Below are 15302 nucleotides of genomic sequence, written 5' to 3' on the forward strand. Positions count from 1 at the left end.
AACAATCGCTGTTGGAGTCCCTTCGGTGCTCGATTCACGTTTCACTGACATCCTCATCAACATTTCATACAAATCTCCTTGATATCAGATTGAATTTAAAAATAAAGCAATTCCGATGTACTATCGCACGTAGCAGTCTGCCGCATGGAATACTCGCGATCGTTTCGATTCATATGGATGACGAGGTGTTTCCAATCGACTGCTGACTTGCCACGTTCCTTTCCTTTCGTCGTCGAGTGAACCGTTTCGTCGGTTCGATCCTATCCCTGACAATTACGCGGGCTGGAATGAATATTAAGGTCACGTTTCCACGACGATCGGATTGATCGCGGAATCGAGTAAACGCAATTACACGGATTAATCATTTGGCTTGAGGCCCCTATCTTTCGCGTTTTAATATTGGCCAGACGGTGTAATGAGGCCGGTATTAAAGTTAATGGCGACACCTCGCGAGCATCAGGAGATAGATTGAAGAGTTCCAGGCCTGACAGCACGCTCTTCGTTGCTCGTTCATCAGCCAGCCTCTCTTCTCCCCCGGTCTTTCGACTAATAAATCAGCGTATCGCTGACTGGAAACCAGTTTCGCAATCGCGTCGGTTCGCTGGCCATTTTGTTTTTTTCCAGTTGGACGCAAAGAGCAAATTTTACTATCGGATTAACGTGCCAGTATGACGTACCTCGAAGTGTCGAGGCGTTAAAGTGCGTCGGACGATCTTTCTGATCCTCTTGAGATTATATTCCTCTTTTTAGGCCTTTTTCATGAGACTGACGATGGCGCTCGAAGCACCAAGAAAAAACTACGGCAAACAATACCACTAAAAAGTCTGGCAGACCCACCACTTACATACAAATCAAGCCTAACCGTAAAATCCAAGAAAAACGTGCGCATACCCAAGCCAGCCGAAAAGGAAAGCAAGAAACAAAGAATATACAGGGGGAAGAAGCCGAAACAAAGAGTCACAAATCACCATAGACCGAAGCAAGGCTAAACGGCGAACGCCTTGAGAATCGTTGCCTCGTATAAGAACACGAGGAAAGAACAATAGAACGATCGAGATCCCCCATAAAGATATAATTCGAAGCCGATCGATCACGAGCCCGAAGGAGAGTCGGGTCTCGGTGTTTTCCATTCCGTTGGACGTGTCCACGGCGAAGAGTGGGTTGACGCGGGTCCACCGCGTAACTCGGTGCACGCGTTTGTCCACCCACGCACGAACCTGGACCACCACCGTGCAGAGAAGGCGCAAAAGGATCGCCGGAGGTGGTAGCCGTGGCCTGGCTTGGTGGAAAGCCGAGCGCCTTTCGAAATCACTTAAACTGATTAGGCCTGCGTTATTCGAGCCGGGTGGCCGGTGATTTACGATGGTCGGCCAGTTTCGCGTTTTCGATGCCCGAATGGTCGCGCTCGTTACGCCTCGCACCCGTCGTAAAACAGCACGTGCCACCGCGTGCGATGGGACTTAATGGTGGTCATGAAAAACATGGAGCTACGGTGCGAGAACGAGGAGTCTTCGCGGATCTTTCTGTACGTAGGATTTGCAGAGAGCGTAGAGCTCGATGGATATTCATTGACACAGAGTGAAATGAAAGCATCAAAATTATGCGACTCTTTTCTAATAGTGAAAAAATCTTGCATCTATATTCTCTCGGATTAGGCATGCAAACAGCTTCTATGGAACAGATTCTTCAGGCACCACAAAGTCTTCTTTTGAAACGAAGAAACGATTTAAAATAAAATTAATCTGACTAAAATTTGTCGTGTTTCATATTTTGATTATCCGCGATGTTTTTAATTAGTTGTGTGATTCTCATTGTAAATTCTTCATTTTCTTTCTACCTATATACTACAATATCAGTGTTAAAACATTTCATATACTTATTTGATTTTTTCTTTGTAGCTATTTTTCTAGCACTGTTATCTATGTTCTAGGATTTTAGATTTTCAACTCTTTTTTTTTTAATATTTAATATCCTTTTATAGATCCTCGAATAGATTTTTTGAAGAATTTATAATTATTTCTTCTTTCCATAAATACACATCTTTGCTTCGATATCTCTGCATTTTGTTCTATTGGTCATTTAACACGTGTCACTGTTCGCTCCCATCGTTCCATTAGCTGTACGTCCATCCGTCCATTTCCGCCTAATACGTTAGATTATCGTGCACCGCGGTTAATACGATCAGCAGCGAAATGCACGATTACATATGCACCGTTCTAAACAATCAATTATGCAACGGGACGCACAGCTGTGCCTATTGAATTATTGCTAATTAGCGGTGTGATGCGATTAATCTAAGGGTCGCGTTCCAACTTCCGTAAACGAGACGAATAGCTTAAAAAACAAAGAACCTGTTTGAATATGAGAACTCTGCAGTCCTATAATTCATTGAAACGTATGCTAATTTTTTCGAGGCAAGTAGTCGTCCAGTTGAAACCTGAAACCTTTCATAGAATCCTGAGAAACTCAAGACATAATCCTTATTTTGAAACGAGACGTTCCAATAAGGATCGATTACCAAAAATGGTAAAAAGAACATTTTAAACTAACAAAAGAATAATAAAAGACATCAAAATACAGGTGAAACACGTCAAATTAAAATTAAGTTGTAGACAATTTCTGATTACCTCCTTTTCGACCAGGTTCAATTATTTTCACGAACACTCCAAAGATCGATAACTAACGAAGAAACAACTTTTCTCACAGACTAAATGAAAATCGGTCCTGAAAAAATTCCTCAACGCAACCAATATTCGATAAAATTAACGAATAAATAACATAGAATACGCGAATAAATCACAAGCTCGCGTCAAACCTCGCAGCAGAAACTAATCGATCTTCATTCAGTTAAGAAACCTCGACTCCCACAAAATCAATTACCAATCAATCCACCAGCTGACCGTTCAATTCTCACCGATAGACGATACCTCGCCTAATGAACACGCGACGCATAACTCGGCCCTGGACTTCCGCCCATTAGGCCGAACGGTTTCCTCGATGTCGGAGGGCGTCGAACATTGAATTCTCCGCGGCGATATCGGCCCCGAAACGAGGGGCTGTCCGCTCGAGTGAGGGTGTTGAGAGAGAAAGAGAGAGAGAGAGACAGAGAGAGAGAGAGAGAGAGAGAGAGAGAGAGGAAGGTTCACATGGATATAATCGGTTGGGCCTGGTGGACGTTTTATCGCCGATACACCGGGCGGCCCGATAAATCGCCGCGTGGAACTTTGCTTGCAATTAGTATGGTAATGCGTTCAGCACGGCATTCGAGGGTTACGAGCGGAGGAACGGAACGTGGGGGTAGCCAAAGGTGCGCCGATTATGTCCGAGATTAGAAATTCTGTCGCTGGGAAATCGACGTGGGTTTTGATGGATCGTTTTGTCGTTCATCATGAATAATATCTCTCAATATTATACACGCAGAATTGGTGGCAGATATAGAATAGTTGTCTTACGAAGTTGGAACAAAAAATATGAGTTAACTTCCACCAGCAATTTTTTCATGTTTTAACAAATTGTATATTAAATTCACAATAAAAATAATTAATATAAAACCTACAGCCTTATTAACAACAACTTAAGAAGCTTTCGACCGGTAAATGTATTATTTACAACGATTTTCCATCAAACTTAATAACACAAATAATTCTGATACTCCAACCACAAGAAAAATAAAACACTCTTCGAATCTGTAACCCCTAAAGAATACCTCTTATCTCTAACAAAACGAAAAGTAACCAATACCCAATATAACACAGAAGCCACGTTTATCCACGGCCATAACGGCGTAGCCATTCGACAAAATGGTTAATCGAGATTCCCACAGCGAGTTGGTGGAGCGTCGAGACGGCGCATCTGTTGTTCATCCACGGGAACTTTTAAATCCCGCGTATTATTAGAACTCTAATTTCGTTTCGCGGTCCAGCGAGCATTCGACGCGAGGGTAATCACGAAATGACTAGTGGCGCGAAGATACACAGTTCTCTGTTTCTCTTTCTCCTAGTTTCAAAGTTGAGGGGGTGAACAGAGCGGTCGAAGGGGGTGGCTTTAATGTTTTTAATCTAATTCCCCGCGTGCGAGTCCAGCAGCACGAAAACTTCTCCCTTGGGGTCGCGTCCAGCTTGCTTGGGGATTTTTGCATTGTGCAACTTGTCGGGGGTGCAAATCTCCCTTTCGAGGAATGCCCTGTAGCGATCGATCTCTCTTCTCTAGTTTCATTCGTCCGAGTCTGATTTACGATCTTTTTTACGTTTCTTTTCCTTTTAAGTTTTCCTTTTTTTTACAGAATGTTCGATGATATTCGTTTCGATTATTTCAGACGGCTGCCTTCTGCGGTTTGATCCCCTTAGATCGAGTTTCAAGATTCATCACGAAAATTGGCGTTTAATCTTCAAAAACGATAATGGATGGTTTTCGTGTTTTATGGAGTCAGTGTGAAAATTTTTTTAAGAATTTTTATATTTATAAATGCCTTAGAATGTCTTCTAATATTTTAAATTGCAGTAATTATGTTTTATTATTTTCTTTACTGTATTATTAAATGATTTTATTTGACATTAGTATAATATAGATAACATGCCAGTCTATGAAGGTTATAAATCATACTCACGATCAATTTTATTTCGTTCTGATTGCCTAAAAAATTTCATGAATATATTACAAGAACCATTTCTTTCCATTATTAATATTATTAACAACTTCTATACATACACACAGCTACGTACATCCATGATTTTCCTTTCATTACGACTATCTAAGAAATATTTTTAATTATTACACGAATCATTTCTTTGCAATATCAACATCACTAAAAGCTTCTATAGGTATATGAAGCTACACGTGTCCAACATTTTCGCTTCATAAAAGATATAAATTACAGAAACACACGAACCAGACCAGGAACAAAGAAGTCGTTACCGAAAGACGTTCCCTAAACCAAAGCAGCACGACTTGCATAACCGCAGCTCTCCTTTCCCAAACGAAAGAATATTAACCGCGGCGTGCATCGCGATAAATCATACGATCCTCCATAACCAGAACCATTTCGTCCTCGTAATAACACCTTTCCCAACTGAACGCAATTAAATCCGAGACAAAGACACCTCTCTCCCTTCACAGCAAAGGTACATAAATCGGTCACGGTCTCTAACGAGATCCTTTGTTCGATATATTATATTATCCTTCCTCACGCACCTATATCCATACATTAATATCGACAAGCTTAACAACAGAGAAGAAGATGGAAAGAGAGAAACAGAGAAACAGCATGACGCATTTAACGAGAAACGATCCACGTGCACACAAAGCAAGGGATACTTAATCTTTTTCCTGCCTCCCCACGGATTCTGGTCCGCATGAGACATTACGAGAACAGGGGGCGCCCTTCGAATATTTTCACACTCCCTATCCTGTCGTTGCGAACCCCCTTTTCTCGCACAGCTACCCCGATCGCGCCTGTTTTGTAACTATTTTCCGCCACCTCGTCGAGCACGCGTGCCCTATAGGATCCATGACTATGCAGGTCGAGTAATATAGGGCTCCACTTGCCGCATCCAGGGGGCCCCCTTTCGTCTTTTTCTCTGCACAGCCGATGGGATTAACCGAGACGTGGTTAATGGACGAAGGGGGAATATACACGGCACCGGATCCAATTTCTAATTCTACGCTTCGTAGATTTGACGGGTGCACTGTGACGCGTGTATATGTGTGCTTTTCGCTTTTGTTACGATGGATAATGTTGTGAGCGGTGTTTGTTTAGCTTTCCGCTGGATAAATGGTTTTCTTATGGTGTTTTGCAAATTGGGTATAGATAAAGGGTGAAATTTTTATTTAAAAGAATTTGTATTTTTAAGTTAGGAGAAGTTGTAATTGTTAGATGGAAGTTTATTATACTTTCTATATTTCCGAGCGTCGTAAATCGAGAGCGCTGTTTGGATAAATATTTTTTTATGGTGTCTTTCAAATTGGGTGGAGATAGAGGTGAAATTGTTTTTTAAATGGTTGAAGTTTTCATTTTTAAGCTATGAAGCCGTGAAGTTATTAGATGGAAGTTTATTATATTTTTTTGTATTTACTTTTTTATTACCCTTTTTGTATTTGTAATTTGTCATAAGAGCAAATAGGATAAAACCGAAGACTTAATACATTCTTTGTATTAACCAAAAATCAAAATATAAAAGAACATTCTAAACTCTAGTAGATGTTTTAAACATTAGTGGACTTTATAAAATCAGACAACGAAGGGTTTTTTTTATAGAAACTATTTACAGATACCAGGAAAGATAAGACGTAAATCTCGAAAGCAATTAATTACTAAGTTCTGTTCAAAGGAGCGATCCAAGTGTGTGCTTGTCGATAAACTTGTGACAGCTAATGCAATATTTAACATTAATGGAGCATTACTGAACGTATTGAGAATCTAAGCGCAACATAACGAAGATAATAGATGGTCGTTGAACTATGTGTAAATTATCGAAATTTCATTACATGAAAACGCTCAAACTTCCCTTATGAATTAATCCTCCACCTATTGAATATTTCGTAGTATTACGTTTCGTACTGTCTTCAGTGATTTTAGCTTCAATATTTCAATAACTACGCGCCAATTTTATCATAAGATTGTTAGAGTACTACTTTACGACAACAAGTGACAAGTGGTTAAATAATATAACACAGGTCTAATCCTTGTTACTCGATAACTAGTTAAGCACGAATCTCCTGGCTCCTGATTTAATACATCACGTTCGCCCTCGAACGCAGGGACTCCTTCGTCCTTTTCCCTAGGGTTACGTTTGAGCCTCTTCATTTATATTCATAATAGCTGATATTGGAGTGTCTTAAATCAAAGAGTGACAGTTAACGAGCTTGCCAATTTTCTTGGGAAGCTTGCTTTACGAAAAATGTAATATTATATGAAAACGAAAATAATTCATTCAACACATTGTCAATGAGGTTATATATACATATATACAGTCCTTAATTCATTATCTCTTTGGAAATGGCTTTTGAAAATTATTACTATGTATTCTGTATCGTTATTTTGCAATTGCTGATTAATTATTGCCTGGGTAATGACCTAGGTCAATTATTGTACGACAAAACAACAAAATACAATATTTATCGACTTAACAAGTAATGCTATACTTAACAACTTACGCAACTTTATATAGTAACAATTACATAAATTGGTGCACATAAAGACATTTGTGACCAACCGATATAATAATATGAGTAGTATCGCAAAAATTCTTACAACCCTTACGCAGCGAAACATAAAAATCCGACGAATAAAATAAACGGAGCTAACCAAAATCATCAAAGTATCTATTTCCACATATTCTCATTCCTACTTGCCCTAAGCCCAAGTCTTTAAAAACCGCAATCATCAAACACCAAATAAACGATGATCCCTTTGAACCCATTACAACCAGCCAACCCATCAAACCGATGACAGAATTAGCAATTCATAGCTGGATATCCCATCATCGACGTTGACTCAGAGAACGCAAAGGTAGCATCGCGCGATCAATTAAACGGCTGCATTCAGAGTACGCGTCCACCCTTTTCGTGCTCTCTCATGCCATCTAAAAGCTGTTTCCCCTTAGAGAGGAGACAAAAGGGCGCTCGATGTTCCTAAAAACACTTGTCCACCGAGAGGGTAACAGGTGCTACCAGCGAGCCTTCTAAACGAAAGAGGAGGCGACCCTTCGTCAGACCGACGAGCCGTGAAAGTCGAGGTTCGTCGCGAGTCTGGCCGCGTGTCTGATCGTCGGGGCGTGTCCTGCTTGTTCCTGCGGGAAGCACAGCGCGTAGGTTCCCTCCGGCGGGACACCACGAGACACGCATATCCCGCAATTATTCAATGAATACATGAATACGAATATTTAACGGGCCAAACGGCCGGCTGCGCCCGGCCAGATGCATAATGCGCCGCTCTCGAGGACGACGCGTACGATTCGCGTAACTAGAGGTTAAATAATTTCATGGCTCGGTTGAAAGCTCGTTTGGACAGATCTACTCCTCTGCTTCCATCAAGTTACGAGACTGGCTGTTTGCATGCGAAACGAATCGCGTTTTATTCGTTTCTTTCGAGACGACCGCGATGACAATGGAGGACTGATACCAGCTGGTGATTCACAATGGTTTGATGAGGATATAGGTCGACGGAGAAAGCAGAAGGATGGTTCGACTCGACGAGGTATAACGGGTGACACCGGATTTTTAGCTGTTAATGAAAGGCTGTAGTTTAGGTGAGTCTAGAAGTAGATTTTTAGAGTCGGTAGTATGGAAGTGATCTTTAGTGAAATTTTCTTCTGAAAATAAAGGATATTTTCACACACTACGGCAAGTGAAAATAACTATTTTGCTAGCAGATATAATTATTGGCAAATATTTTTACTTTGAAGGAGAAAATAAGAGTTTTATTTTAAATAACAGCAGATGATTTTCTTGCCTTATTAAGCAATGTGTAGCGACACATGAGCTAGAGGACAATTCGACTCATGTTGTTGTTTTGTCTCGGAGTATCAACATCGTTAGGATATACGTAATGTAATAATAAACAAACTCCGGGCGAAACAATGTCACCGCTACATATAACCGTCAAACAAAGTTGAATTTAAACTTTCCGGTACTCCCCCGACCAGTATAAATAAACAAACGCGATCGTGAGATGACCAGTTTTTCAGTCTCAATCTTGAGCAATTTTATTAGCGATTGATACGCAGTCCTTAGCAAATCAGTTAATACCGAGCGTCTGATCGAACATTCTTTTAACGATCAATCTAACAATCTGAACAATCTGAACAATCTCGACACTCTGTATTTATAAATATTTAAAATATATTTGACGGTTTCAACATCGAGTAATCTCGTCATTTAAACTACCATACGACCAACCATTCTCCACAAATGTTTTAAGGAAAGCTTTGTTATACGTTTAACATAAGAAATAATATGTGCTAAGAATTACTTTTCATACTTCCCTGAACTTGAGAAATCTGTTAACGATAAAAAGAGCACGCTTGGGTTATGGTAATTGTAACATGTTCCAAAGAATGCAGTAAGGTTAAGCGTATGTCTAGAAATGTATTTAAAAAATAAAACTCTAAGTACCGTATCAAGTACCATGTTCGCTGTCTTTCTCATGGAAAAATCAGCCATTGACACGAAATCTAGCGGGAAAAAGAGGCAAGTGATCGAATTCGTCGACTGATTCGTTGGGACGAACACGTCTCGGGCCCGATAACATCGAACAACGCTTAATATCGTTTTCAGAGAGCGAAAGACAAAAGCGGCAGCTGCCCCTTCTCACGACGCGCCCTCCGCAGGAGCACCAAGGACGATCGAAGCAGTTTACGGGGTTGAGGACGCGCGATCGGCCCTCCTAATTCAATCCCGTGGGATAGCGACAGCCCTCCGCGTCTCTCATTGCCCGCTGGCGAACCGTGAATCAGCACGGGCCTGAATTATCCAGCTCGTTTATCGAGAAAATTGTATGCCGCGAAAGATGCATCGAACGTATCGTATTGCTGCAACTAGGGTTGTTCTTATTAATCTGAGTATAAGTGTGTATAGTTTTGTCTGAAAATTGGAGAGAAAGGGTGAATTATAAGTATTGTATTAGTGCTCTCTCTTTTCAAGTAAAAATTATGAAAAACTGGTAAATTGTAAGGATAAATTGATTTAATTTAATTTGTTGAAGTTGCCTGAATATGCAGGTGTAACTTTTATGGTATACAAAAATTTCTGCGAGTATATTGTAGTATCATGGACAAATGGCCTAAGAAATATCGGGTAAACCATAAACAAAACGCGTACGTGGTGGGGCTATGAGAAAAGATAAAGGGATGTTTCAAGGAGAAAGACGAATTAACAGTCAGTGTGAATTGACAACAGAGTGTTGTCAGCGTTGTCAAGGAGTGTGGTCCGCGTGAAAGAGAGCGTTGGAACCGTGGTGACGAGAGTTGTAGAACTATTATATTTAGTTGTCTTAGCACATTATTGTATTTAATTTACGTTACATAACCATTGTTTCCTGTTTAATCCATTTTAAATAAAAATAAATAAGTAAATAAGTTCTTTATTACTTATATTACGTGATAATTTTCTGGCATGCAGAGACGAAGACGTTTTCGAGTATTAGCAGCGTTATATATAATTACGCAGTGTTACGAGCTTAATGTTTTAATTAAGAAATAATTTCATTTATAATTAGATTAGCAACCTTTTGGATATTCTCTATTTTCATATATATGCATGTGTACATACGTGTCATTTTGATTATGTTACAATAAATTACACCATATTTGCTGAAAATAATTTGCTCCTACCAACTTCTAACTTCGTAATTGTAAAACTTTTTGCTCTCAAATTCATAACCGTGGAAATGTCTGATTTTAATTCAACAATTCGAAAATTTTCTGATTAAGAGACGACCCAGTTACCAGATTAAACCACAAATGCAATTACCAACTTCATTTAAAAATCTCTGTTGAAAACAAACTCTGTATGTATATATATATCAGTAGTCCATAAACATCGCTGTACGAGGTGTGAGTTTGCCAATTCCCTTGTTACGCACAGGCATTCGATCGCGATAAATCAGCGTTGCCAGACAACGATCGCGAAACGACTCTTAACCGATCGAAACTGACCCAGATTCTCCAACCGTCGATCGGACCGTAATCTAGCATCGGGAAAATTGCCACGAACCCTCGCCGATTAAGGGGGGTAATAGACACCGTTGTAACCAGCCAGCCTGTCGAGGGCGGATTTGAATTTTCATTCGGCTGTGGCGGATCGCGGAAGTCATATCCTATGCGTGCGAGGCATCCAGTCGAATGTGTCTCGATCGATTCAACGGGAGGCCTCGTAACACAGCGGCATTAATTTCGGCGACGCCGCTTCATTATCATATAGACGAGTGTTTCGTCGAGCGTTATTGGATCTCACGCGTCACACTGGAATGACACACGCACGTGCATGTACGTGCTTAGGGTAAACGCATGCCTGGCCGTGGCTTCCGGCCAAGAAATAACGATCGCGACGGATACAGAGCTTCGATCGGTCAAAAAGTTAACGCGTTAACCGCTCCTGTGTTACGTATTTCACTTTTCCATAATGAATCCAAGGTTTTGCAGTTAGATCCAATCCTTTTTCACAGTGTATCTAAATTTGAATCCTTCAATTACCAATGTTTTGACTTTAAACGCTATTACAAAGATATATGACAAAGTCTGGTGTGATCGATACCTGCCCTTCTTTGGAAACGATCTTCTGTTTCATTTCTAATGTGGTAAAATTGAAATCTACAAAAGTACAGCTATCTCACCAATCAGTGCTAGCTGATTCCTAATACTTATCACATTCTCCTTTTCTTCTTCTTTCTGACTCCTTAAATTCAAAAAGCTATCGGTGACAGATACTAGAAATTCTCCTTCAATTCACAAACTTATCATTCTCGCGTATCAATCGATTCTCAAACGAGTTACTGTTCCCTGTAACAAGCTGAAAGAGTGCGTATCCCTATCCATTCGAGAGTTCTTGACAGGAAAGAGCATGCAGTATGAAAAATGGTCGATGAACACTTGTGTGTGAACACGAATGCCTGTCAAACCTGAGTGTCGCGATGGAAAAGGGCATAGGTTATCAAGCGTTTCGATCAAATTTCCGTCTTCCACATCGTACTTCCGTCCCCTTCTCAAGTCGAGACTACTTACGTGATAGTCTGTCCTTTCGATTTTCCAACCACGAAGCTGTATGTCAGGGTGGACCTTTGGAGAGAGGAAAAAAGAGGAAAAATATCTCACAGAGGGTTTCTTACATTTTCTGAAACCAGTAAGGGAATTGGATATACCACGGAGGACCTGTAACGATAATTCTAAGGCTACGTTTCGAGTGGCTGCCCTTCGAAACGATAACTCTCTGGTCCTAACTCGAATGCACTCAGACTTGGGGACGATAACGACTTGGATGTGACGCAATTTTCACCGAGTATTGGTGAATAAAGAGCTTTAGAAGGTTTCTTCGTCGTGTTTGCCTTTTTTTATTGTCTTATAGATTCTTCGAAGTAATTTAGGCGAACGGAGATCTTGCATTTGAAGTTTTATAAGTTCGATACTTACGAGTAGGATAAAGAAAAGGTGAAGGAAGTTTTCTCATTTAATTTATAAGATCAATTCTTCTCTGGAAAAATGTTTTCCTCGTCTTCATTATTTTATCGTTTCTCGATATGATTTAGGCGAAAGGAGGTTTTGCATTTAAAGTTTTATAGATTCAGTAGTATGAAGGAGAAATGAATGGAATTTTCTGATATAATTCATTGAATGAATTGTTCTAGGGGAGAATTTGTATCTGGAGTGAGCTACAAAATATAAAACTTATTCAAAATGAATTATTTTTCATATCATTTGATAGGCATCATTTATAGTATGTTAATAACAATATAAAATGGGATGAAAATCCGTAATCTAGTTATAAACTATGAAATGCACATATATAAACGATTAGAATCTCCGACGATCTGCTTTAAGCCTGTTACGTTGACGAAAAAGGCGTCCAACTTTGCTACATAGAAACTAGCATAGTTCCCGTGGAGATCCTTGCGGTAGAATGTTTCATAGAATTGGCTGGTTCCGCGGCGAAGTTTCGCATCGCCTGGGGCAGACGCAGCCCTGGCGAATCCCATGCAAAATAGCGAACCGACACTATCCTTTGACGCGCTCGCGGCACGTTGCATAATTGAGCAAGCGGAGCGTACGCTTTAACATTTGGCATAGTTATGGTATCGTCGTGTCCTCAAACGGGCCAGAGTTTCTGGGAGACCATTAATGGAAGTGCGGCCGAAGGATCCGCTGAAACCATATGGAATTTCCCATGTAGAAAATCGGATATCGAAATAAGCACGCTGAAATTTGATTCGTGTTGGCAAACTCCTATAGAGGTCATTTAATATAGAAAGAAACTATGATAAGATTTTTAAAAGAACTATGTTTCGAACACTATGCGATAATTGTTCTAGAATTTTGAAAAAATTCTTCTTGGAACAGTTAGAAGAAATTTATCTAAAAAGTTTGATTTAGGGTTTGATTTTGGGATTTATAAGAACTTAATTTGAAATCCTCGGAGAATTTTGTACAGTAACTTGTAGAAATTTTATTTACAATTTGGTTCAAGGTTTTACAAAAATTTTATCTAGAACATCGAAAGAATTTTGTTTGGAATTTCGTAAAAATTCTATTTAACGTTTAATTTGAAATGTTAACAGATTTCTTTCTAGAACTTTGTGAGAGCAATTCTGCCTAGGACTATATGAAAACTGTGTCTAAAGCTTTGCAAAAATTGTATTTATAATTTGTTCTCATATCATTAAATTTTATGAAAATGCTGATTAAAATTCTGAAAGAACGTAGTTGGGAATTTTGTTGAAATAATTCTCTCTAGTGCCTAAGAAAAATAAAAAATTTCGTTTAAAATAAATCGAACTTATTTGAGATAAGAGCTTGCTGCAGATTTTGATTTTCTTTAAAAATTTGTACAAATTTTGTATTCTCCGGTTAACAGATTTATAGCGTTTATAATAAACGAGTATATTCTCCATGGAAATATTACAATTTCATATTTCTATGCAGTTTCCCCAATGTTTGCAACGGTGGATGCGGAATTTATGGTATGTGAAGTATACATTCTAGCACTGGTTTCTTAGGGAATATCTGTTTCATTCAGAATATGCAATGATTAAGTAGCCACATTTAAAGTACATCGTTTATACTATATTGTTACTACTGAATCGCATACATTCATTTAAATTCACGTTTCATTACAGGTAAAGAAACTAGACAAGTAAATTACTGGCAAATGCGAACTTGTCAAGCATAGTATCTACAGAATAACTTTCGAACAATCTTCGCTACTTTTCAATTATTTCTCGATAAATACTAAAATATTATCAAACTCAATATTTCTTGCAGATATTAGATTAAAAATTAATATTCACAAATTAGTTTTTAATACCGTAAACTGCATAATAATTAAAGATATGGAAAATTCAATATCGAAGAATGACATAAAAGATTCGTTCGTGTTGAGCTTATTAGATGTATATGTATGTAGGTGAAAGAGAGAAAACGCGTGGATAAAGTGTAAGGTACAAAATATATATATATTTAATTTAATAGAGAAGTGTAATAATAAGTAGGAATACAATTTAAGCTGGTCCAGATCCGCACGCTAGCAGTGCTACCTTGTAACTGAAAAACACCGGAACCAACGTCGCCTGTCTACTGTTTATGGTTTGCCTTCATGCTAGTCTTTTGTCTATATGCTGTCGATGGCTTCAGCGCTTGAGAAAACTAAAAGACCAGATGTGGAGTTTTCGTAGAAGTGGTGACCACTTCAACAGTTCGAAACAATAACGTAGATATCTTCAGACCCTCCTTTTAAGATGTTTCTCAAAGTACTTATTATTTATTTATTTGTTGTTGTTTATTACTTAATTATTCAATAGTGTAAGTAGAAGACGACGTCAATTTGAACAATGCTTCCAAAAATCGTACAAAACATAATTAAAACTGATTTCCGTGATTACAGGAGTTTCCAATTAAAAATGACCCAAATACCAACTTGAACTAAACAAACAAGAATACGGTATAAAACACTGCATACCAGTTCCATAAACATCCAGAATTACTCTTCCATATCATCTATCGATTACCCAGCAACTTCACAAAAAGTTCAATAATAGACCAGGAAATAATCAACGACTCTAAAACACAGAAACAAAAATTCGGAGAAAAATTTTTCATCAAGAGAAACGATAAATCCCAAGCCTCTGGTAGATCTTAGATATCGAACATAAATAAAACGTACGAAGTAACATTTATTTACACAAGATCCTTTACACAAGCCTAATTAATGCGAGACACCGACTGGCCGCGTCGTAATTCACGTTGAACACGGGAAAAAATTCACTTATGGCGAGCGCCCAATCAACGACTTCATTCACCAGCGCTGTTCGTTCGCCTGTGCCTGACATATTGCGGCCCGTTTCCTTTCGAGACACTTCGAAAAGGTCGCCACGGCAATTCGCCGACAATACACGAGCAAATAGCGCTCGCACTGTGATCGCGAGAGTACCGGTTCGTGGACAATACCTCGCATAATCGCTAGAACCAATGCAACTAAATCAGCGTGTGCAGCTTTTACACGAAAATCGAATGAGAAGTTAGAACGAGTCAAGATCGTATAAAGGCAAGTTTACTTCAATAAACATAAAAAATGAACGTGGAAACGTGTATCCGTTCATG

At 39.1% G+C, this 15302-nt stretch overlaps 1 protein-coding gene across 2 annotated transcripts in view; it reads right to left on the bottom strand.

Moving 5' to 3' along the window:
• LOC100645051 (protein slit) overlaps window positions 1-15302 on the bottom strand; it is a 627790-nt gene that overhangs the window by 135398 nt on the left and 477090 nt on the right. The window lies entirely within an intron of this gene.

The sequence above is a fragment of the Bombus terrestris genome, chromosome 8 (assembly GCF_910591885.1).
Source record: "Bombus terrestris chromosome 8, iyBomTerr1.2, whole genome shotgun sequence".
NCBI lineage: Eukaryota > Metazoa > Arthropoda > Insecta > Hymenoptera > Apidae > Bombus > Bombus terrestris.